Source organism: Gopherus flavomarginatus, chromosome 24, assembly GCF_025201925.1.
Source record: "Gopherus flavomarginatus isolate rGopFla2 chromosome 24, rGopFla2.mat.asm, whole genome shotgun sequence".
Lineage (NCBI taxonomy): Eukaryota > Metazoa > Chordata > Testudines > Testudinidae > Gopherus > Gopherus flavomarginatus.
Window position 1 is genome coordinate 1,274,397 of NC_066640.1, and position 22,651 is coordinate 1,297,047.

At 46.5% G+C, this 22,651-nt stretch overlaps 1 pseudogene; it reads right to left on the reverse strand.

Annotated features, from left to right (window-relative positions):
• Window positions 1-18: 18 nt before the first annotated feature.
• The window catches only part of LOC127040390 (ceramide synthase 4-like), a 38,490-nt pseudogene continuing 15,857 nt past the window's right edge, over window positions 19-22,651 (reverse strand).

Below are 22,651 nucleotides of genomic sequence, written 5' to 3' on the forward strand. Positions count from 1 at the left end.
AATCAGAAGAATGTCCAAGTGATCTTCTCGGAAACCCTTCCTCTTTCATGAGCAAAAGAAGGAAGAAAATTCCAGAAGTGAGCTGCTGGGTAGGTAAGTAGTAGAGTGTGGAGAGTTTTGGTTTTGTGGAACATTGGTCCACCTTCTGCCCCAATCTTCTTGGGGATAGGCCAGCTAGAGTGGTCAGGAGGGTGTTAAACTACCAACAAAAGGGGAGGGTGACAAGAGGGAAGATATTCGCACTATGTAGCACCAAACTGACATGTTTAGAACAAAATTAATCAAGGAACCAAAGAACACAAAGAGAAGAAATTATTTAAGTCCCTATGTACCCATAGTAGGAGCCTGGGTAACAAAACAAGAGGAACTGGAATCACTCATTTCTGTGCATAAATTTGATCTGTTTGGTGTCACTGACACCTGGTGGGATGGTTCAAATGACTGGCAATGTTAAAATCATGGTTGTAACCCAGTTAGGAAGGATAAGGTGGGCAAGGGAAGCGAGGGAGAGGTATTCTGGCAAAAATGGCATTACCTGTTTCTGAGTCACTGACAGCTCAGAAGAAAATGATCTAGCTTGCTTATGAACCAATGTCCTAACAGATAAACCTCAAGATGGGGTATTAGCTGGTGTCTGCTACAGACCATCAAATCACACTCGGGAACAGGATGACCTCTCCTTACACACCTAGTTATAATGTAATAACTTTAATTTGAGTGATATATGATGAAGGTCTTATGCTACCAGGACAAAACATTCTTGGAATTTCTAATTTTTTTTATAGATGACAATTTCCTTACTCACAGAACTAAAACTTACTGGTACCTTAGGTACAAGTGATCACATCTTGAGCACATTGATAATGAAGTCCAGAGCAGAGATATAGATATACTTGGCTCTTTAAAAGGGCCAGTTTCAAAAAGCTGAAAACAGCTGTGAGCTGAATCAGCTGGGAGAAAGAATTTAAACAGAAAAGCATGATAGATAATTGGGAATTGCTTAAGAACACTTACTTCACTAACTACCCAAAACCCACACTCCCACAGGCAAGGAAGAAGGCTCTATTAGTTAAGTAATGGACCTACTTCAGAAGGGAAGTATCTGCCTGAGACATGTGCCTTTCTTCAGCATGGCTCTGGCATTAGTTATGCTCAGTATCAGTTTTGTGGAAAATACTTATCTGTAATAAGAAGACATCATTGTCTTGTGGGTTAAAAGATTTGCAACTTTTAGTTGCTAGTCTTAAAACTAACTAGCCAAATGGCTGTATCTTCACTAGGGTGACCAGAAAGCAAGTGTGAAAAATCAGGACGGGGGGGGTGGGGGCGGTAATAGGAGTCTATACAAGAAAAAAACCCAAAAATCGAGACTGTCCCTATAAAATCGGGACAGCTGGTCACCCTAATCCCCACAGACCTACACAGTGACCATGACAGTTCCTAAGGCCACTGGGCTGGTTTGTTGTGGACGGGGGCAGTCAGCAGTTCTGGAGCCATCAGCGCACCCATTAGTGAGATGGGCTCTGCCAGTTAGTTGTTGGGCCACGTCACTTTGGCTGGTTTCAGAGCAGTAGCCGTTACTTTGGCTGTAATTGTTTGTGACATTGCCGAAATACGGGGTCCCATTTTTCTCTTTTTTGTTCTGTTATTGCACCTCTTCACTCTCATCACTTTCTTCTGTGTCACTTCTTGCATCATTTTTCATCTGCAGGAGAGAGAGATTTTAAATCAGAGGCGATAATACATGGAAAGCTGCACAAGAAACAGCTGAGCCACTGGATGACGAGTCCAGCTGCCATTTCTGGTTGTGAGCTTTAGCAAACTCTTTCTCGTGTCCTCCTGGGCTGCCCTTTGGAGAATCTCTCCTTGAAACTGTCTCTGACTGTCCCTCTGTCTCACTCGAGGGGTGACCCAGGGACAATCCCAGTCGACGCCAGGAATGGCTGTATGGTCATGAAGCAGCCTGAGGTCAAAGGAGCACATTAAGTTCCTAGGTGGGGAGGATTTACCTTCCAAACACTCACAGCTGGGCAGGACCGGCACTAGTGTTTTTAGTGCCCTAGGTGCACGGCCATTTCGCCGCCCCTCGTGCTGGTCCCGAGGCTCCAGTGGAGCTGCCGCAGGAATTCCTGCGGAGAGGGTCCGCTGGTCCGCGGCTCCAGTGAAGCTGCCACAGCCGTGCCTGCGGGAGGTCCACCGGAGCTGTGGGAGCAGCGGACCGTCTGCAGGAATGCCTGCGGCAGCTCCACTGGAGCCGCGGAACCAGGGGACCCTCTGCAGGCACGACTGCGGCAGGTCCACCGGAGCTGCCTGCCACCCCCCGCCGGCAAAATGCCGCCCCCCCGAATAATCCTGGCACCCTAGGTGATTGCCTAGGCAGCCTAAATGGAAGCACCAGCCCTGCAGCTGGGCTAGACGTGAGGAGGGGGCTGAAGGCATGCTGGCCTGTGGTTTTGCTTGGGCTTCCCTGCTGTGACAGCTGGGGCCCCTGAACACATTTCCTTTCTAGGTTCAGAGAAGGGTAACAAATCCCTGTTTAATGGGGCCAGAGGAAAGGAAAAAAGAGCTTTCTGCAGCTGGCTGGGCTATGCAGAGCCTCAATTCCAAGGAGGGGGAAGAATTGTTTGTGCTGGTCTGGGGGTAGAAGAGGAGAGTGGCATGGTTTGGAGCAACAGGATGAAATTCAGCAAACAAAAGGGTTTCCTAGCACTAGGAGCACATGGGCCAAACCCCGAGGTCCTTCCATGGCAAGTCTATTGATTGCGGCACATTGTGTGTGAATAAGGGCTTCAGGAGGCAGTGGATAGAGCATTGGACTGGGTACAGGAGACCTGGCTTCTGCCCATTCCACTCCACGGTGACCACTTCTGTCCCATCCCCAGAAACCTGTTCCAGTCACAGATCATCCCCACTGCTGCCTCCTTGTCCCAGTGTCTTTTCCTCAGCTAGCCAGTACCAGTCTCATTCCAGTCTCCTTGTCCTGCAAGGCTTCATCTCCTTCCACCAGTCCTAGGCTACTTGTCCAGCTATTCCCAATTCCCCTACAAGGCCCCAGCTCACTGTTTCCTTCCCCAGCCAGTGCCAAGCAGTCTCCCCTTTGACTCCTAGGCTCTCTGCCCTGCCAGTTCCAGTCTCCCCTGGTTCCCAGTTTCCTCCTCAGGTTACAGTTCCAGGGTCTTTTCCCACCCAGTTCCAGTCTCTCCTTCACCCCAACTCCTAGTCACAATGTGCATCTCCCCCATCAGCCTCCAGACCCAGTCTCCTCATTCTCCTTTTCCCAGTCTGGCCAACCCCTCCACCCCAGGTCAGGCTATCACCTCTCCATTTGAACTCACAGCTTCCTCCTCCATATTGCCTGGGCCCAGGAGAGAAATCACTGAGATAGCACAGGAGAGACAGGCTCCCTGCTTTCAGTTAAAATGTAAGAACATAAGAATGGCCAGACTGAGTCAGACCAATGGTCCTTCTAGCCCAGTATCCTGTCTTCTGACAGTGGCCAATGCCAGGTGCATCAGAGGAGATGAACAGAACAGGGCAATTTATCAAATAATCCATCCCGTCATCCAGTCCCGGCTTCAGACAGTCAGATGTTTAGGGACACCTAGAGCATGGGGTTGTGACACTCACCATTTTGGCTAATAGCCACTGATGGACCCATCCTCTATGAACTTATCCAATTCTTTTCTGAACTCTATTAATTTCAGTCTTCGCCAGAAGATGTTGTGAAGGCCAAGACTATAACAGGGTTCAAAAAAGAAACAGATAAGTTCATGGAGGATAGGTCCATCAATGGCTATTAGCCAGGATGGGCAGGGATGGTGTCTCTAGGCTCTGTTTGCCAGAAGCGGGGAATGGGTGATAGATCACTTGATGATTCCCTGCTCTGTTCATTCCCTCTGGGGCACCTGGCATTGGCCACTGTAAGACGACAGGATACTGGGCTAGATGGACCTTTAGTCTGTCCCAGTATGGTCGTTCTTATGTTCTTATTGGGTGATCCCTGGTTGCCATGTTAACTGAAAGGTAACTAACACTTCCTTGTCAACTTTCTTCACACTATTCATGATTTTATCCCCTGCTAATAGGCTCTCAGATGAACAGTCCCAGTCTTTTAAATATATCCTTGTAGAAAAGCTGTTCCATAGCCGTAATCATTTTTGTTGCCCTTTACTTTTTCCAATTCTAATACGTATATTTTTGAGCTAGGGCAACCTCAATTGCATGCAGTATTCAAGGTGTGGGCGAATTTATATAGTGGCATTATGATATTTTCTGTCTTATTTTCTTTCCCTTTCATAATGGTTCCTAATATTCTCTTAGCTTTTTTGACTGCTGCTGCACATTGAGTAGACGTTATCAGAGATCTATCCATGTTGTCGCCAAGATCTTTCTTGAGTGGTAACAGCAAATGTAGACTCCACTGTTTGGTATGTATAGTCAGGATTAGGTTTTCCAATGTGCATTACTTTACATTTATCAATATTGAATTTCATCTGACATTTTGTTGCCCAGCCACCAGTTTGATCAGATCCCTTTGCAACTCCTCATACTCTGCTTTGGACTTAACTATGTTGTGTAATTTGTATCATCTGCAAACTTTGCCACCTCCCTGTTTATCCCTTTTTCCAGGTCATTTATGAATATGTTGAAGAGCACTTGTCCCAGTACAGACCCCTGGAGGACACCACTATTTACCTCTCTCCATTCTGAAAACTGACTATTTATTCCTACCCTTTACTACCTTTTAACCAGTTTCTGATCCATGAAAGGACTTTCCCTCTTATGCCTTTGCTTAAGAGCCTTTGGTGTTAAAGGCTTTCTGAAAGTCCAAGCCAGGTCAAAAGCAGCCAGGAGAGGGCTCACAGGGCAGGGGCCCAACATCAAGCTCTGGCAGGCCAAGGGAGATGAGAGGACGGGGAACACCCTGCTGCAGGACTCACTGAAGAAAGCTACAGACGCAGAAGGCAGAGCAGTCTTTTCCTTTGGCAGCACATGGCAGAGGACATGCAGGATGGGCAACCCCATATGCTGGGTGAGCATACCAGACTCCACTCTGTCCTGTAGTCCAGAAGATCTCCAGCTTTGGAAACACCTGACAGGACCAACCTCCGGCGCAACAAGGGGACCTCCACCACCTGTGCCACAAGATATGGATTGTGGAACAGGGATTCAGCAAGGAGCTTTAAACCCTCAGTGGCCACAATGGACTTGGTTTTGGAGATCAACTTCCAGATCCTGAGGCGGTCCTGGCAAAACACCGGCAACAGTGTACCCTTGTTGCTAAGAAGGCTAGTGACATATTGGGCTGCATTAGTAGGAACAGATCGTGGGAAGTGATTATTCCCCTCTATCCAACACTGGTGAGGCCACATCTGGAGTATTGCGTCCAGTTTTGGGCCTACCACTACAGAGAGGATGTGGACAAATTGGAGAGAGTCCAGTGGAGGGCGATGAAAATGATCAGGGATCTGGGGCACATGACTTACAAGGAGAGGCTGAGGGAACTGGGCTAGTTTAGTCTGCAGAAGAGAAGAGTGGGGGGGATTTGATAGCTGCTTTCAACTACCTGAAAGGGGATTCCAAAGGGGATGGAGCTCAGCTGTTCTCAGTGGTGGCAGAAGACAGAACAAGGAGCAATGGTCTCAAGTTGCAGTGGGGGAAGTCTAGGTTGGATAGTAGGAAAAACTATTTCACTAGGAGGGTGGTGAAGCACTGGAATGCGTTACCTAGGGAAGTGGTGGAATCACCATCCTTAGATGGCTTGACAAAGCCCTGGTTGGGATGATCCTGCTTTGAGCAGGAGATTGGACTAGATGACCTCCTGAGGTCTCTTCCAACTCTCAGATTCTATGAACTCAGAGAGGTCTTGAGGGAGAGCTCTTGGATGGAGATAAAAGAGTTGCCGGTCATATCACAGTCTTTGGAGGTAGCGGAGGAAGTCATGCTCTAACTGGCTCATGAAGAGAAGGCTGCCAGGGCCAGGACCAAGGGGTTCCTCCAAAGTAGGGCTGGAGTGAAGTGCAGAAGGAGAATGGGGGGACATCAAAATAAGCTTGGCACCAAGACTGGGATTGGTGGGAAGATGGTCATCCCTGCCTGGGTCAGCTGGTGTCAGACCCAGGTTCCAGATCTCCCCCAAGTTTTTTGGAAGGCTCCCAGTCACAAAGTCCACCCCACTGGCAACCAAGGAAGAAATCTCAAGCTTAGCACCAACTCGGGGGGACTGATGTTGACAACAAGGAAACCCCACTGGCAACTTCCTCTATCATGGGCTCCTTTAATGAGGGGAACAGCAGCAATAACACCCCCCCAAAAAACCTCCTCCTCAGCCAGCTCCACCCAGTGAACTTTCCTGGGGACACTAAATGGGGTGTAGCAGAAACAGCAGCTTCCCCCCAAGAATGGTAAAGGGGAGGCTTCCTCCAAATCTGAAAGCAGCAGCTGCCCCCCAGCCTGGTGCTTCCCCTTAACTCTGCACCTGTCCCCCCTCTCCCTGCCTCCCCCCCACAGACCATCTCCCAAGCAACCTTATCGAGTCAGCAAGCAAGATAGCATTTGCCAGCAGGGCCAGTGGCAGCACCTTTGGGTCTCCATCTTCCTTCCCAAGGGGACACTCTCCATCTCCTGCCACAGCCACCTCCCACTTCAAGCCTGTGCACACCAGCCATAATGCTTGTCGGGGTGCAATGGAAAGGCCATCCCAGGCACTTGAGTTGGCTCAGAAGAAGGCTCTGGGGAGGGGCTGACCCAGATGTCATGGTTACAGTGGCTCTACTGGTGCCTTTCTGCACCATGGGCAGGGTGGGGGGGGGGGGAGAGAAGGGATTGAGAAGCAGGGAGGGAGAAGCAGGGGAAAACCTGTCCCCCTTCCTCCCCCCCAAGGGAAAAGGGCTCCCTGGGCAGGGGCTGAGGAAGCTGAAAAGGGAAGGGAAAGGGAGCACAAGGGAGCTGTCTTCCCAACAAAAGGGAAGGGCAGGAGGAGAAAAAGGGGAATATGGGTGGGACAAACAGACCAAGCAAACACAAGAGGGGAAGGGAGAACATCAACCAAGCCAAAGCTAACCTACAACAGAAGGGGCAACACTGCCAGGACAGGCCTCCTCACACTCCGGAGCTAGAGAACAAGGCAAGAAAGCTGCTGCTGCAGGCAGAATGGAACCAGGTGGGGAGCGAGCAACAGCCACAGCAGCACCACCCTTCCCCTGGAAAAGCAGCAGGAGCAGAACAGCCAGGGACCCTCCTCCAGCTCCAGTAGCCAGCTGCAAGCCAGGCCCAATTGCATAGGATGGACAGTGTATCTGAGTGCTTCACCAACATTCACTTATTTTCACAGATCCCCTGCACGATGAAGGGAATAGGACCCCCAATTTACAGATGGGAGCTTGAGGCACATAGAGATTAAGGTTAAAAAATATCCACTAATTTTAGGTGCCTGATCTGAGATGCTTAGGACCTGATTTTCCAGAGTTATATAGCATTATATAGCACTTTATCTGTGCCATGGACATTAGCTGCACCTGTGAGTGCCCATGTCTGTAAGTCAGACCCCAGGGTCTCAAGCTAGACACCTGAAAAATAGGGAACATTCAATTAGTGACCACCTGTGAAAAGTGGGGCTCCCACAGACAAAAAGTTTTCTTCTGTACACAGACTTGATTCATGCCTTGAGCAACATCCATTCTGTACCCTGAATGCAGCTGGAGATCTTATGGAAAAAGTAGTACAGACTGTACCATATCATAATGCATACAATAAGGGGACTGAATTAAGGTTGCACAGGCACTGGCTATACCGTGCCATTGACGAATTTGTAGAGCATGTGAATGATTAGGCTGGCCCAGAAGACATGCAGCAGCTGCAGAACCATCAGGAGAGCATTCATTAAATAGTATCCGAAGTAGGGCTGGTAGAACTCCATGGAACCATAGAATGAAGTATACAGCACCCTGCAATATAGCAAGAGACAAACACAGTCACGAACAGGCATGAGATCTAAACAGAAAGAGCAAGAGGCAAACCTCAGAGAGTTCAGTTCCAGGTCTGGGTGGAAGTTCAGGTCAGTTTTGTTGTGCCAGTTGTGGTAAGTACACTGGATGAATGTCTTAAATTGTCCAAAGCAAATGAAAGGTAACAGACAATTAGGTCACCCTGACCTATGAAACTATTTATAAAATGAGCAAAAGTTGAAGAAGATACAAAGCCTGATAAAAATGCATTTCTTAGATTTTACTGCCAAAAGGGACCATAATGATCATCCAGTGCATGGGAAGGCCATAGAACCTCACTCAGTAAATCCTGTATCACATCCATAACCGAAGCATGCGCCTCAGAGAGCCCTCCACTCTTGAGTTAAAGACTTTCAGTCACAAAAAATCTATCAACTCTCTAGGCAATTTGTTCCAATGGTTAATTATCACTTAAATATTGGTACCTTATTTTCAGTTTGAATTTGTCTATCTTCAACTTCCAGCCACTGGATATCATTACACCTTGATCTGTGAAATTTAAGAGCCCTTTGCTATCAGAAATCGTTTCCCCATGTAGGCAATTGTAGACTGTGCTCAAGTCATCTCTTCATTTCATCCTTGATTAGATAGATTGAGCTTCTTAAATCTCTTACTGTAAGGCAGATTCTCCAGACCTTGAATCGTTCTTGTGACTCTTTTCTGAACTCTTTCAAATTCTTCAACATCTTTTTGAAGTGAGGACACCAGAACTGGATAGAATATTCCAGGAATGGTCCCATCAATGTTGTGTGCAGAAGCAATACCACCTCCCTACTACCTGACATTCCTATTCATACATCACATTAGCCTTCTTACTCACAGCCAAGGGAGTTTAAGCCAAAGAAATAATTAGGAGTTTTCAAGGCTCTTAGTAAGGGTAGGAAATTGCTGTAGCAACAAACCAAGATGGTGTGAAAATTACACAAAAGTGTCCAGAGATACTGGATGTATGTTTTACTTGGTTAATTTTAATGGGACAAGATTGCTAACCCTTTATGAACATTGATTTTCTGGTGGTCACTTAGGGCTAGTTCCACAACAGGACATAGCTGCTGAAACATCTTATTTTTAGGTACCCTGCGGCCCAGTGGAACTGGTCACCCAGACTCCCTATACAAGGTATGAGGAGAATTAGGCACCTAAGAAAAGGGACACAGAAGACAGCAAGCTGAGTGGGGATCTACCTAAATCAGCCAGGAGGAAATCCCAGAGAGGGGTATGACCAAAATCCCACTCTTAAAGGTAGTTAGGTGCCTAACTCTGGGCTGGAGGGAGGTGCTTTGCTTGGGGCCCACAACCATGAACCTTTTCCTGGAATTAGGAGCCTAAACCAGGTCAGTTCTCTCTCTCCAGAAGCCACAAGAAGAGAGAGATTGTTACCCCTACTCCCCTTATAGCCAACAGCCCAGTGATTAGGGCAGTCATCTGGGATATGGGACACCTGTTTTCGAACATCTGCTCTGCATTATTTGGAGCAGGGACTGTAATTTGGATCTCCGATCTCCTGGCCACCAGGCTATTGGTGCCTCAGAATTGGTTCTGTTTCAATCTCTCCTGTTGAAGTTGTGTTTATACAAACAAACAAGGGACCAGACCTTGGAGCTCCAACATGTCAGTATTAATGGAGAAAAGTCAGAAGTGTTCAATAAATATTCCTGCTCTGTATTTGGGAGGGGAAATGGTGTAGTCATGTCAGACGATGAAACTGAAAACTTTCGATTTCAGCAGTAACACAGGTGGATATTAAACAGCAGGTACTAAACTTAGACATTGTTAAACTGGATAACTTATATCCAAGAGTTTTATAAGAGCTGGCTGAGGAGCTTATTGGCCCATTAATGTTGATTTTCAGTAAGTTATGGAACACTGGAGAAGTTCCAGAGACTGGAAGAAACCTAATGTTGTGCCAAAATTTAATGAGAGTAAATGGGATGACCTGGGTAATTATAAGCCTATCAGTCAGACATCAGTCCTGGGCAAGATGATGCAGAGGCTTATATAGGACTCATTAATAGAAAATTAAAGGAATGTAATACAACTAATGTCAATCAACATTGTTTTATGGAGAATAGATCCTGTCAGACTAACTTGATATAATTTTTTATGAGATTACAAGTTTGGCTGATAGTGTTGAAAGAGACTTCTGTAAAGTATTTGAGTGGGCATCATGTGATAATTGATTAAGAAATAGAATGATACAAAATTAACATAGCACATATTAAATGGACTACAAACTGGGTCACTGACATAGCTAAAAGTGTAACTGTAAGTGCAGAATCATTATCAACTGAGTTATTTCTAGTGGGGTCACGCAGGGACTGGTTTTTGGCCCTGTGCTATTTAACACTTTCCTGAATAGCCTGTAATAAAACATAAAATCATCACTGATAAAGTTTGTGGATGACACAAAAACTGGGGGAGTGGTAAATAATGAAGAGAGCAAATCACTGATTCATTGTGATCAGGATCACTTGGGAAGCTGGACCCAAACAAACAATATGCATTTTAACACAGCCAAATGTAAGTGCTGGGAACAAAGAATGTCGGCCACAGTTACTGGGGGGGGAAGGGAGGGGAGGGGAGAATTCCATCCTGGGAAGCAGTGACTCAGAAAAGGATTTTGGAGTCATGGTTAAGGCTGAGAAAAATCAGCTTTTTTTTTTAATTCACGCTAGTTTCCCGAGTGAATGCTGGATTTTCATGGGATATGCACAGCCATTGAGGCTGTCCTGTATTGCTGCATTTTTTCCCCCAGCAGCAGGAAGGCAGAGTGGGCTTCCCCCTTCCCACCTCCATACTGAGGCTGTGCCTGCTCATGGGGGTTAGCAGGCCGGTTCCATTGCAGAGATGGATGAGGAGGTGGCAGGCTGATCCTCTCCTGGGGAGTAGCAGTGTGGGTCACTACATGGTGCTGGCCGGCTGGCTCAGCTCAGCGCTGGCCCAGCCAGCTGCTGCTTCCTATCCAGTCAGAACTGTAAACAGGGGATTTTGCGTGGGAGTTGGGAAGGGGGGGGATTGTGTAGTGTCCTGGTGTTTTTTGGGGTTTGGGTTTTTGTGTTTTGTTTTTCTTTTTCCTTGACAGGACTTTAGGTGGGAAGACTGTGACGGACACGGAGGCAGGAGTGGTAGTGACCCAAGTAATGCAAGAGACAAAGAAGAGGACCAGAAGTGGAAGCTGCAGCATGTACATGATCTTAGCGCAGGTACCTGAAAAGAGCTTTGTTTGCATCAAGTGCCACCTGACAGAGCTGATGGAACAGAAGATCTGAAGTTTGGAGATGCAGGTGGTAACTAAGGTTCAGTTTTAAAGGGGATTCAGGGAGATGATGGAGGGATGGCAAGACGAGGCTGAAGGGAAATGTCAAGACTTTCAGATGCAAGCTGGACTGAAGAACTGTGAGGGGAGACTGCTGGGTGAGGAAAGGGGCCAGTGAAAGCATGTCACTACAAGAACCAGACAGAGAAAAAGACTGGCTAATGAAGGAGAAACAAAGCTCAGGAGCAGGTTTGCTGAGCTGGAGAATGAAGAAGGGGCACAGCAGCTGCTAACAGAAGGTGGGAGGGCCAGGAGGAAGAGAAGAGCGGCTAGCCCTATAAGAAGAGGGGAGGAGTCAATGGAGATAGCCAGAGTTTGGAGTCCCAGGAGGACAGAGGATGACTCACAGAAGATTGCAAATAAGAACAAAATACAAGAGGACTTGCAGCCTGAAAGAACAGGAGGAAGACTGGAGAATTGCATCATCACCAGGAAGAGGCAGGTCTATGTGACTGGGGACTCCCTACTAAGAAAAACTGGCAGCCCTGTCACCAGAGCTGATCCATAGAACAGAGGGGTGAGCTGTCTGCCAGGAGTGAAGATACGGGATGTGGACTTGAGACTGAAGAGAGTCCTAATGGGAGCAGGAAAGAATTCACTGATTGGTAATCAATGTATGGCTCAGGCATAAGGAGGGCTTTGGGATGTTTGACCACTGGAAGACATTCATGGACAAATGACTGTTCTCATGGGATGGACTTCACCTGAATAGAGAGGGAAATAGACTTCTGGGATGGACGTTGGCACAACTGATTAAAAGAGCTTTAAACTAGGAACATGGGGGAGATGCTCATGTAATCTCCATGTCTGATTTTAACATGGAGAGGGAGAAAGATCAAGTAAGAGAGGATACGGCAATGGAGAAAGGAACAGCAGTGGGTGGGAGAATGGACATCAGAGGAAAGGTTGTGCTGATACCAATGACACTAACAGTCAGGTAGGTGATACTGTCTGTAGAATGACTGTACCCAAATGGGTGAGGAGTGTGAGCGAAGTCAAGCAGCAACTACTAAGATGTCTGTACCCCAGTGCAAGGAGCCTGGGTAACAAAATGGAGGAAATAGAACTACTAGTGCAGGAAGTAAAACCAGATATTAGAGGGATAACAGAAACATGGAATAGTAGTCATGGCTGGAGCACAGGCACTGAAGGGAATGTGCTGTTCAGGAAAAACAGAATAAAGATAAAGGTGGTGGAGAAGCTCTGTATATTAATGAGATAGAAATGATGGAATGGATAAAACAGAGTCTGGTTCAGCCAAAATCACTTTGGGGAAGAAAGTTACTAGAGGTTCCCCTGGGCTATGCTTGGGGTGTGCTACAGACCTCCAGGATCTGATCTGGATCTGGATAGAGACCTCTTTAATGTTTTTAATTACATAAATACTATTGGGAATTGTGTGATTATGAGAGGCTTTAATTTCCCAGATATAGATTGGAGGACAAATGTTATTAATAATAGTAGGGCCCAGATATTTCTGGATGTGATAACTGACAGATTTCTTCACCAAATAGTCACTGAATCAACAATAGGGGCTGATATTTTAGATTTGGTATTGGTGAGTAGTAAGGACCTCACGGAAGAACTGGGGGCAACCTTGGTTCAAGTGATCATGGCGCTAATTCAGTTTAAACTAAATAGAAGAATAAACAAAAATAGATCTGAAACTAAGGGCTTTGATTTTAATAAATTAAGGGAATTCTTAGGGAATTGGACTGGACAGAAGAACTCAAGGATCTGAATGTGGAGGAGGCTTGGAATTACTTTAAGTCAAAGTAGCAGAAGCTAGCTAGAGCCTGCATCCCAAATAAGAAGAAAAAATTCATAGGGAAGGGTTGCAGACCAACCTGGATGAATAAGCATCTTAAACAGGTGATTAAGAGAAAGCAGAAAGCCTACAAGGAATGGAAGATGCGATGGATCAGCAAGGAAAGCTACCTCTTGGAAGTCAGAAAGTATAGGGAAAAAGTGTCAAGTATCAGAGGGGAGCCGTGTTAGTCTGGATCTGTAAAAGCAGCAAAGAGTCCTGTGGCACTTTATAGACTAACAGATATATTGAAGCATGGGTGCATCCGATGAAGTGGGTATTCACCCACGAAAGCTCATGCTCCAAAACGTCTGTTAGTCTATAAAGTGCCACAGGACTCTCTGCTGCTTTTAGGGAAAAAGTGAGAACTGCCATAAGCCAAGCAGAGTTGGACCTTGCAAAGGAGATTAAAACCAACAACAAAATGTTCTATACTCATATAAATAAAATGAAAACAAGGAAAGAAGAAGTGGGACTTCTAATCGCTGAGGATGAGGTAGAGATTAAAGATAATCTAGGCATGGCCCAGCACCTAAATGAAGGGAGGTTACTAGTGGAGTTCCTCAGGGACTGGCCTTGGAACCAATCTTATTTAACATGTTCATTACTGACCTCGGCACAAAAAGTGGGAGTATGTGAATAAAATTAGCAGATGACAGAAAGTCAATGCAGAGGAGGACCAGAATATCATACAAGAAGATCTGAATGATCCTGTAAACTGGAGTAATAGAAATGTGATGAAATTTAATAGCGCAAAATGCAAGGTCATGCACTTAGGGACTAAAGGCAAGGATTTTTGCTATAAGCTGGTGATGCATCAGTTGGAAGTGACAGAGGAGGAGAAAGACCTGGGTCTGTTGGCTGAACACAGGATGACTCTGAGTCCCCAGTGTGAAGCGGCCATGAAAAAGGCTAATGAAGTCCTAGGATGCATCAGCAAAGTATTTCCAGTAGAGACAGGGAAGTGTTAGTACCATTATACAAGGCACTAGTGAGACCTCATCTGGAATACTGTGGGCAGTTCTGGTCTCCCATGTTTAAGGAAGATGAATTCAAACTGGAACAGGTACAGAGAAGGGATACTAGGATGATCAGAAGAATGGAAAACCTACCTTATCAGATGAGACTCAAAGAGCTTGGCTTGTTTAGTCTAACCAAACAAAGGAAAGAGGGATAGCTCAGCGGTTTGAGCATTGGGCTGTTAAATTTAGGATTGAGAGTTCAATCCCTGAAGGGGCCATTTAGAGATTTGGGGCAAAAAATCTGTCTGGGGATTGGTCCTTTTTTGAGCAGGGAGTTGGACTAGATGAACTCCTGAAGTCCCTTCCAGCCCTGATACTCTATGAAAGGCTGAGAGGAGATATGATCACTCTATACAAATACATCAGAGGGATAAAACACCCAAGAGTGAGAGGAGTTACTTAAATTAAGTGCCACTGTGGACACAAGAACAAATGGATATAAACTGGCCATCAAAAAGTTTATTCTTGAAATTAGACGAGGAAGATCAGGGGCTATGAGGGGATCCTGCCATGGCTGCTGGGGAAGCAGGGTAGCAGCATGGATCCCAGTCTCAGCTCCTTGGCATCTGGTGCTGTGGTGTCTCCCTCACCTGGATTAACCAATGTATTCAGATTACAGCTCTGACCCTTAGGGTACGTCTACACTACCCGCCGGATCTGCCAGATTGGCAGGTGGGGATCGATTTATCGCATCTAGTGTAGACGCAATAAAATCAATCCCCGATCGCACTGCTGTCAACTCTGGAACTCCACCATGGTGAGAGGCGGAAGTGGAACTGACGGGAGCAGCAGCGATCGACTTGCTGCCATCCTCATGGCTAGGTAAATCAACCTAAGATACGCCCACTTCAGCTACGCTATTTGTGTAGCTGAAGTTGCATATCTTAGGTCGATCTCTGCCCCAAGTGTAGACCTAGCCTTAGTCTCTTCCCTATGCATTGTTCACTCCTGTCCACTCTGCTGCCTGATCTCTGATCTGGAAGAGCCTTCAGCCTATAGCCACACACAAGATCTTCTATACAGGATCATCTACCTCAGGTGTCCTTTCTCTGAGATGCCAGTATGAGAAACTCCAAAGTGGGAGAAATGCCAACATTTCTTCCCAGCCCCAGGCACTCAGATTGTCTTATTCTGGATAAGTGTCTGGGAATAGAGCAGGATTTCTCAAACAGGGGTAGGTAAAGCCCCTGGCGGGTGTGTTTACCTGCCCCGTCCACAGGTCCAGCCATTCGCAGCTCCCACTGGCCATGGATTGCTGCTCCGGGCCAATGGGAGCTGCTGGAAACGGCGGCCAGTAAATCCGTTGGCCCATGCTGCTTCTAGCAGCTCCCATTGGCCTGGAGCAGCAATCCGCAGCCAGCGGGAGCTGCGATCAGCCGGACCTGCGGACAGTCAGGTAAACACATCGGCCCAGCCTGCCAGGGGCTTTCCCTACACAAGCAGCGACCGCTGTTTGAGAAACCTTGGAATAGAGGGAGCAGAGGCTGCACCTAGAGATTCAGGGTTACATGTGTTTATTTATCAAAGGGAAAATAAATCATTTTTAAAATTATCCCAGATTCAACAGGGTCAAGACCCAGTGGGATCAACCTTGTCCCCCAAGGAGCTTTGAACTACCTGATGGAAGCTGGACAAGCCAGGCAAGTCCCTGGTGACTCTGGAAAGCTCCATGGGAGGCACGTTTGAAGAAAACCTGAAGAAACCTGCAGTAAAGCCAAGGCTCACCTGCATGGGAAAACGATGAGCCGAGTAACAAGGAAAATGGATGAGAAAATTAAGAAGAGAAGGTGGCTTGTGCGTCTCCAGTTCAAGTAATGAAGCAGCTTGGTTAGCTGGAGAAAGAAGAAACAAGCCATTATTGTCAGCCAGTGTGTGATGGCACCGTTAACACCCACACAGACAAGTGAGGCACAGTGTGACATTCAGTCCTCAAATCAATCTCAGAGGCCAAAGATGGGTCATAGGAATCGAACTCCCCTTTCAGACCTGCAGGCAGCACATCCTGGACAAGGTGGAAACCCTGAGTACAGGAAGTTGCATTTCTTGAGAGAGGGGAGGAACTCTTTACATACTATGCCCTGAATTTTATTTAATAAAGTACTTTCAGGTTTTTTCCAGAAAGTTTTTCCTGCTCCAGGGACAATGTTTATCTAGGTCTTTTCAGCAGCGAGAAACTGACTCTCACCTGCCTGATCTGCTTGTTTCTTCATTTACCCAATGGCAAAATGCGTGTACAATGCTCTGAGATCAGAATGGCAGCATTTTGCCCTCACTTTGCACGGGTATCACTGGTGACACAAGGTGCCAGGCACGGAGAATCAGACCCAATAACAGTAATTCCTTCTAAAGCTGCTACTTGTCTAGAAAAAGCACCAAATCATGAATCACCAAATGAGCTAGAGAAGTAGTAATATGTACCCATAAATTCTTTCAGTTGATAATTAACACAGACTTTATACGTCTATAACCTGTAAGGCAGGCAAGGGCGGCTCTATTTATTTTGCCGCCCCAAGCACGGCAGTCAGGCGGCTTTTGGTGGCGCGCCTGCGGGAGGTCCGCTGGTAACGTGGATTCGGTGGCAAGCCTGCGGGAGGTCTGCTGGTCCTACGCCTTTGGTGTACCCGCCACCAAATTGCCGCCAAAGCTGCGGGACCAGCGGACCTCCAGCAGAAACACTTCCAAAGGCAGCCTCACTGCCGCCCTCATGGCGACCCGCAGGCCGCTCCCCGCAGCCTGCCACCCCAGACACGCGCTTGGTGAGCTGGTGCCTGGAGCTGCCCCGAACGCAGGTGACAGCCTGGTCATTTTAATTCTAATGCTTATAAGAGAGAACATGCCCAGGTTTGTAAACTGTGTGTCTAAACTACAGTGAGTCTGCTGTGTAATGTTTGCTTGGGACTGTACTACATGTTTACCCAGCTAACTAGAAACAAGTTTCAAGCTCTTGGTGATTGCTAGGTATTCTGAGACTTTGAACTGCGTCCATGCAGTGTGCATACACCCACTCTTTGCAGAGAGGGACTCAAGGCAGCATGCACAGTAAAACAGAAGGAAACATTCCTAAGGCTGCACATCACCAAATTTCCCAGTGGCCACTGATTTTGGGCATCCAGCTTGTGACACTTGATTCTGATTTTCAGAGGTCATGAATGCCCACAGCCCCACCTGAAATCAATGGGAGCTGCAGGGGCTCAGTAACTCTGAAATTCAGGGGTTTAAAGTTAGGCACCCAAAAACTGGGGCATGCATAGTCAGTGGTGACTTTGGAAAATTTGGGCCCAAGTATCAATATAATCTAACCAAATGACACCGGAAGCTGTCACCACTCTTAAAAAGATAGTGACCGTAATTTGGAAGTTCTAGTAGAGATTCCATAGTGAAGATTGTGCTGAAGTTTACACTCAAAGCAGGACTAAAATCCCTCTATTTCACAATTTAATAAATAAATTCAATGTCTAAATTTGACATCATTGCTCATCGGAAGACAGTTGAATCATCTAGGTTATTTCTTTGGTGAAATACTCTTACTTTTGCAGAATGAAAGTTGAGTTAGTTGGAAGTAGAGTCACTTGTGTTGCTAAGCACATGTATAAGAGAGTGCAGGATCAGAACCTAACATTGTCCAACACAAAATGCTGCTTAGAGTTCTTTTTAAAACTTTTCTCTTAGCATTTTTTTTTTTAGAGATAAAATAAAATGCAGGGGACTGGACTAGATGACGTCTTGAGGTCCCTTCCATTCTTACCTTTCTATGAAAATAAACCAAAAAAATGGAGACAGCATGGGAGGGATATTGCAATGTATCCGCTACAGTGCAACAGGAGTATATGTTCTAAGAAAGGAAGCCAAAGTGCACAGCTATTTTATAACCAGTGAATAACCTACCTCTAGGAGAAAAGTGGAAGAAACATGGAGCAACATCACCAAAGACCCAATCCGGACGTAATTGGCACAGTATGAGTAACTGATAAGGATGATGGTAGCTGCGTGGTGCACCATTTGTTCCTTAAAGTCCTGGAATAAGACAACAGATTGAGAGTTCCAGTTTTGTGACAAACTGCAGGTATCAGCACAAGGGATACCGCTGCGTTTCCAGTGTTTAGAAACTGTCTCTAGATAATCTAAACTCTCTCTAGATGAACTGGGATCTCACCTGGCTTCCCAGAACATGACGTGTTAAATGCAGAAAAATGACTGAGAGTATGGGCATGGCTACACTTGCAGCTGTAGAGTACTTTGAGTTAAACCAGCCCTCGGAGACTGCAGCAGGGAAAGCACTGCAGTGTGTTCACACTGTCAGCTGCAAGTGCACTGGCACGTCCACATTTGCGGCACTTGCAGAGGCACTGGGAGCGGTGCATTATGGACAGCTATCCCACAGAGCACCTCCTCCCATTCTGGAGCCATGTCTTGTGGGAAGGGGCACAGGAGGTGCGGGACATTCTGGGTCCTGTTCCAACGCCCCGGGATGCATCGCTTCACATCCCAGCAAACCCTGTGCTTCCGTCCACATTTGGCGCCATCTTTCAGTGTTTTTTGTACTGTGCGCTCTGTCTTCCCTTTCGGTCTGTGGGAATGGATCCCGAACTGCTGAGGAATATGCTGATGGGTCTCACCAGCACGTCATGAATTGAAGTCAAGTTATTCCTTAAGCTACAAACTGACAGTGAGGAGTCCGATGATGATATCGACACACAACGCATATGACATGAGATTCCTTTTGGCATTCACAGACATGCTCACCACCGTGGAATGCCACTTTTGGGCTTGGGAAACAAGCACTGAGTGGTGGGATCACATCGTCCTGCAAGTCTGGGATGATGAGCAGTGACTGCAGAACTTTCGGATGAGGAAAGCCACTTTCATGGGACTGTGTGCAATATAAGGACATGAGATTGAGAGCTGCCCTGCCGGTGGAGAAGCTGGTGGCTATTGCAGTCTGGAAGCTGGCAACTCCAGACAGCTACCAATCGGTCGCTAACCAGTTTGGAGTGGGAAAGGCGACCACTGGAATTGTGCTGGTATAAGTGTGCAGGGCTATTAATCGCATCGTGCTCAGAAGAACCATGACTCTGGGCAACATGCGTGACATTGTGGCTGGCTTTGCTCAAATGGGTTTCCCTAACTGTGGAGGGGTGATAGATGGGACGCATATTTCAATTCTGACACCAGACCATCTAGTATGTTAATCGTAAGGGCTATTTCTCTATGGTTCTCCAGGGGCTGGTGGATCACTGTAGGCGTTTCATTGACATTAACGTAGGCTGGTCTGGAAAGGTGCATGATGCACACATCTTTCGGAACGCTGGCCTGTTCAGGAAGCTGCAAGCGAGGAGTTTCTTCCCAAACCAGATGATCACCGTAGGTGAAGTCAAAATGCCCACTGTGATCCTTGGAGACCCCGCTTACTCTTTAATGCCACGGCTCATGAAACTCTACACAGCGAGCCTTGACTAGGGTGACCAGATGAGAGGGAGAAAATATCAGGACACATGGGGCGGGTGGGGGTGGGGGTGGGGTGTCCACCGGCAGAGGAAGGGGAAAAAAAAAAAAACGGCAAGTGCTGCCGGCGAAGCAGCGAGGGGGAAAAAAAATTGTTAGTCTTTAAGATGCCACAAGTACTCCTCATACAGACTAACATGGCTACCACTCTGAAACCTGTCTCTTTGAGTTAGCTCAGTCCCACAGAATTATATGTCTTGACATGAAATTAAAAGCTTTTCTCTGCTGAAATGGATAGATTTGCCCTCCTGTCAACACTGAGTGGGGAAAATTAACTCTCTAAGGAAAGGGATCATTTCTGTCTGCATCTGTCTATTGATCCATACTGAACTTACCACACTAGAATCTAAGCATCTCCCAAGCTGGCCTTTGAAGGGAGGGTCACTATAGGATGTAGAGCATTTAAAACAGATTGGGGTAACTCTCCCCACAGCCTGAAGTGCGGGTCACTGACAAACTGATGAGGCAGACAGGAGACAGTTGTGAGGGTGCAGAGCTGAAAGAAGTGGGAGGGTGCTGCATAGGTCCCTGACTTTGTTATTTTGCATTGGACCCCAGAGAACCTCTGGTTGGCCACTCACATCTCTCACATCACTGTCTAGAACCTAAGTACTTCCTCTCACCTTTCTTTTCACATCAAAGGCCATGGTGAAAGTCAGTAACAAGGCAAAGGAGAATTCCATCATGTAGTACCAGTACACAGAGCGCTGTAGTGGCTGCAGCAGCAAAACAAAGAGGCTTAGTTAATGCATAAACCATGGGGAAGAGCAGATAGCTGCAAAGAGAACCAGAGCTGAATACGTTTGCTGTGTCTGAAACGATTTACTTGGGCACAGAGAATCTGGCAAACAGTGAATCAGTAGAGCTGTGTGGGAAATTGTTTAGCTGTTCTGTGAAAAACTGAGATTTTAAAATCCCTCCCCCCAATCTGTATTGAGATGAACCTGACCCCTTTAGATGGAAAAATATATTTGAGAGGGAGATTGTGTTGAGATGTCCCTAAAGCAGACTGGAGAAGCCTATGTCCACAGCACATCCTCCAGCAGCTGGGAAATGACACTGTTTGCCTTCCCATGCTCTAAGAGATCTTTGTGAACCCTGACGAAAGTGACTTGTTTTTGTTTTATTCACCATTAACAGGATCCTTCTTATTACCTCAGCTTAGTTTGTCCCCCATTGCTTGCAGGAGTGCAGAGCTGGCTAAGTCCTGACATGGCCACAGCCCTTTTACATCTCTCCCCTCTTGTGAATGTCTGAACAGCCATTACACCAATGGGATGCAGACCTGCAGAAGGCCCAGCTATGTTCAGCGCCATGGGGGAAATGTACTTGCCCTTGGAGGTGATTCTGCCTTTACCACGTAGGATCTTTTTATTATACTGATTTGAACAAACCGTCTGTGGAAGTGGGTGTCTACACAGAGTCACACCTCTGCTGAACTGAAGGGTTAGCCTACCTGTTGTCAGGTGATTGCATTCTCTGGACTCAAGCCTAGACCTGCGATGCTTACCAGTCTGTCCATGACACATGCTGTAACTTACCTGTAAAGAGCCCTCCGAGGTCTACCTTAAACAATACAGGATAAGGGGTGCATCCAGCTGCTTGGCACAGGTCCTGACAAAGGCCAAGAGACTATGTGAACCTTCTGAGTTGCTGTTACATGGACCAACACGCCTGGATGACTTACCTGCTGTGGATACCCCACCCAGCATTCTCTTGGGTCCCAAAACCAGGGCTTCTGCAAAGAAACAGTGTAATCTAACTGTGAGAGTGTCAGAAACATTCCTCTCTCAACCAGCTGCCTAATGAATTGGCCTGTTCCCGTTACAGATTATACAATAGTACAAAATGGAGGTGCTTGTTTTGACCCCATCATAAAAAGATGAATTCTGAAACAGTCTTACAATAAGATTTTCCATCAGACTACATTAAGGTCCTACTTCTTTTAATATGTGGATGGCCTCGCAGGGTGAAATTTCGGTGTTAGCTTTTCTGCCTTTTGAACTTCCTGTGTAGTTTTTGGGTTATTTAAAAATGTTTTCCCCTAGTAGATGGACTGGAAAGTACTTCATCATCCTTATGTGACACAAATACATCATCCTGCTTCTCTCCAAGTACAGAATAGAAATATTTATTGAACGTTTGTCTTTTGTGCATCATTGCTAGCAAGGTAGGGTGGGTGCTGATTACATACTCACATCGTACAAGACCACAAGTCCAGTGCAGAAGGAAATGAGGTAACACAAAGAACTCCAACTAAAAGCAAGTAAGAAAAGAACAAAGGAAATTAGAAGTTCAGAGGTCAGGCTCAGCCCTTCTGGCCACACCTAGTGTCAGTCATTCGTGCAACCACTGACCTTAGCTAATAGATACTCACACAGCATGTAGCACTGAAATGAGCTCCACTTGATAGCAGAGCTCTGGGTGCACTTCATTCCCTCATTCACAAAAAAGGAGCAACATGTAATACTGTATATAACTGCTTATAATGCACATTAGTGTATCTCGTATCACTTCCATCAGCCTTAGTCCGCTATTCCATATTCTCTTCTAATAAGCCCAGTCTAAATGTCCTTAGCCCTGGTACATACCATCAGACTGAAGCACTGCTGATAGGAACTGTCAGAAACGGTTGTGAGCTCACCATGGTTTAAATGAAAGTATAGACTAGAACACACCATATTCACCACTGGTTGAGTTGCCACTCTCATGACAATTATAGTCATCAGTGGTTCTATTACACAATGTAGACAAGGTCTTAGGGGGCAGTTTGGGGTAGGTCTTGGTATATTTTGGTTTCAGAAGCACCAGGCAGCCAAGTTTCATTTATGGAGGATGAGGTGGGAGTGATCACCTGTGTCAAAGGCAAGCAGACAGATGAAGGAGATTTGGTGGAGAGGATGCTGTTAGGATTGGCAAGGAGGCAGCATGGTTTCTTGGGAGCCAAGAATGTCTGTGCTCTAGTTCTGTGCAGCTGCTTACTCCTGCTCAGAGCAGA